This window comes from Leucopleurus acutus (assembly GCF_964270905.1).
Source record: "Leucopleurus acutus genome assembly, chromosome: 5".
In the NCBI taxonomy this organism is placed as follows: Eukaryota; Metazoa; Chordata; class Mammalia; order Artiodactyla; family Delphinidae; genus Leucopleurus; species Leucopleurus acutus.
The window spans coordinates 9440393-9444234 of record NC_139147.1 but is presented as its reverse complement, the minus strand read 5'-3'; positions in this window follow the sequence as shown (position 1 = coordinate 9444234).

Genomic DNA, 3842 nt, shown 5'->3' with positions numbered 1-3842 from the left:
ACAGAAGCAATATTGTAACAAATTCAAGGAGACTCTTTTAAAAAAATGGTTAAGATGGTAAATTAAAAAAAAAAAAAACTACAGCCTAGCTTGACCCCTATGATTCAGAAATGCTTTCAATTATCAGGTCCCTTATATCTCCTGTTGTCAATACATGGGGTAATTTTAGTTTGGTTGCTCTTAAAAAAAAACCCTGTGCTCTCTGATTTCAGAAATTAGGATCAACAGACTTCTTAGAACCTGATGTGCTCATCTGTTCATATCAGAGTGACTCAGCAATGCACTGGAGCCCAGGATACTTCACTTAATGATGTCTTAATTAGCAGACTCTTTGAACTGCTATCCTAAGCTGACTAACAAGTATTACCAGAGGGAGTATGTAGTTTACAGAGCAGGAACATTTTTGAATCTGAAGGAAAAAACAAGGTTACCAATTTAAAGTACTTGTTACATCCACACAGCAGATAGTAGAGAAATGCAAAGAAGAGTACACAGTCAAGGGCCGACACATTTTCACAAGCTGGCCATGCAATGCCTGCATCACATACTTGCACTGGTGGGAATCCCTTCCTGAGGACTTCAGGGAGCTGTCTGGGTGAATGGCTGAGCACACACCGACTTTTAGAGTCTCCCTGAGAAAGCGCTTAAACACCTACAGGACTATGATCAATACCTTCATCTCCACAATCCTCAGGGAATGCAGGAAATATTGAGATGTCAAAAGACTGACAGGCAACTCCCAAGGCAATAGAAATAAAAGCAAAAATAAACAATTGGGACCTAATCAAACTTATAAGCCTTTGCACAGCAAAGGAAGCCATAAACAAAACAAAAAGACAACCTGCAGACTGGGAGAAAATATTTGCAAGTGATGCAACTGACAAGGGCTTAATTTCCAAAATACACAGCTCATACAACTCAATAACAGTAAAAAAAAAACCTCAATCAAAAAATGGGCAGAAGACCTCAATAGACATTTCTCCAAAGAAGACATACAGATGGCCAATAGGCATATGGAAAGATGCTCAACATCACTGATTATCAGAGAAATGCAACTCAAAACTATTGATACAATGAGGTATCACCTCACTCCAGTCAAAATGGCCATCATTAAAAAGTCCACAAACAATAAATGCTGGAGAGGGTATGGAGAAAAGAGAACCCTCCTACACTGCTGGTAGGAATGTAAATTGATGCAGCCTCTATGGAAAATAGTACGGAAGTTCCTCAAAAAACTAAAAATAGAGTTACCATATGATCCAGCAATCCCACTCCTGGGCATATATCCAGAAAAGAGGAAAACTCTAATTTGAAAAGACACATGCACCCCAATGTTCATAGCAGCACTATTTACAACAGCCAAGACATGGAAGCAACTTAAATGTCCATCAACAGATGAATGGATAAAGAAGATGTTGTATGTATGTGTGTGTGTGTGTGTGTGTGTGTGTGTGTGTGTGTGTGTGTGTATACACCCACACAATGGAATACTACTCAACCATAAAAAAGCATGAAATAATGCCATTTGCAGCAACATGGATGGATCTAGAGATTATCATACTAAGTGAAGTAAGCCAGACAGAGAAAGACAATTATCATGATATCACTTGTACATGGAATCTAAAATATGATACAAATGAACTTATTTACAAAACAGAAGCAGACTCACAGACATAGAAAACAAACTTATGGTTACCAAAGGGGAAAAGTGGGGGCAGGGAGGGATAAATTAGGAGTTTGGGATTAGCAGATACAAACTACTATATGTAAAACAGGTAAACAACAAAGACCTACTGTATAGCACAGGGAACTATATTCAGTATCTAGTAATAACCTATAATGAAAAAGTATGTGTATATATATATATATATATATATATATATATATATATATATATATAACTGAATCACTTTGCTAGATGTCTAAAACTAACACAACATTGTAAATCAACCTTACTTCAATTAAAGTAAAATAAAATAAAAAATGATATACAAGATATACACACACAAAAAAAGACAGACATGTGATTGTGAGGCAGAGCAACAAGTTGGAGGCAATGGCTAAAACTAACCAAGGAAAATGACCCACAATGTTTTTCTGCAGGCTTGAGTCATGGAAAATTAAAGGTCATTTTAAGCTACACTGGGTATTGATGGAACCGCAACCAAAATGACAATAGAAGCCTCAATGTTTTCCATTGATAAAGTGAAGAGGAGGCCAAACTGGAAATAAATTACCAGCAGACCTCACTAAGGGGTGGGGAGTTGGAAAATTCTCTAATGAATATTAGATGGCAGGGAGAGAAGATACTTTTCCTTTTGCATATTTTAGTTTGTTAATTATGAACCTAAAAGCTTGATAACCTAGAATCCATATTCCACCTGCTGATTCTTCAGCCTACAAAAAGACTTCTTAATTATCGAAGATTCTGAAAGCTTCTTAATGCAACCACCATGACCTGTAAGGAATCAAGTCACAGACTGGCTTGAACTGAAACCTCAAGAAGCTGTAATGTAAGGTTTGCATATGGAATAGTAAGGTGTTGAAAGCTCTTGATGTCAGTGGGTGCCCTTGTATTTGAAGGTATTTAAACCTTCCATGGTCAGTTGAGCATACTACCAAAGCCCAATATTCCTCTAATACTTCTTGAGTAACTATGTGACAAAATTTGCTTACAGAATTCACCTCAATAAATCTTCAGACTTCTTTTTTTTTTTTAAACATCTTTATTGGGGTATAATTGCTTTACAATGGTGTGTTAGTTTCTGCTTTATAACAAAGTGAATCAGTTATACATATATACATATGTTCCCATAGCTTTTCCCTCTTGCGTCTCCCTCCCTCCCACTCTCCATCCACCCCTCCAGGCGGTCACAAAGCACCGAGCTGATCTCCCTGTGCTATGCCGCTGCTTCCCACTAGCTATCTACCTTACGTTTGGTAGTGTATATATGTCCATGCCTCTCTCTCGCCCTGTCACAGCTCACCATTCCCCCTCCCCATATCCTCAAGTCCGTTCTCCAGTAGGTCTGTGTCTTCAGACTTCTTAATTCAGTAGAATTAAAGATTCTATTATTTTTTCTCCTTACATTTTGCTTCTATAGTTAGTCATATTTTGCTATCAATCTATTTCCATTTCTCCAAATTGTTGTCAAGTTCTGTAATGTTTACTATTACCAAGAGCTGTTGCCACTTCTTAATAACAAGATCTAGATTTTGAAAATCTGAAAAGTTAATGATATTTGCAGAAGTGCTCAAGAAGGTGGGTACAAACATGTTTATGATTGCTTTTCATTTCACATTATTCCATTGTTCTAGCTAATGCGCGGGACTAAGAAATGATGTAAGCAACTACATTTTGAATCTGTGATTTCTAACTATCTTTAACAAACTCCTCAAAGAAAGAAATTAAGACTTTCGTACAAAATAAGCATCCCTGTTTATACATATATATAAACAGGTGTTGTGGAAAGCAAATAAAGTGAGTACAATTTAAATAGCATATTCCTCATGATGAGAGGACTCCCAGAGAGGGATATATTAAAAAGTCCTTAATTATACCTCACCTTTAGACATGCTCATACTCTTCATCAGTTTATTTCTAGTATTTCAAGCATGCCCCTTAATATTCTGTTTGCTTTTCACACATGCATACACAATTCACATGCTTAAAAACAATGCATGCCCAAAGCTAATTCACCATAATATTTTCCTCCAATTTTATGAGTTTTTTAAAACCTACACTTCTTATCACAGTTATCACAGGTATTTGGGTTCTGATATTTTCCACTGATTTTTCTAAATTAAGGCCAAAATTCTAGAGCTATTCAAACAATTATACA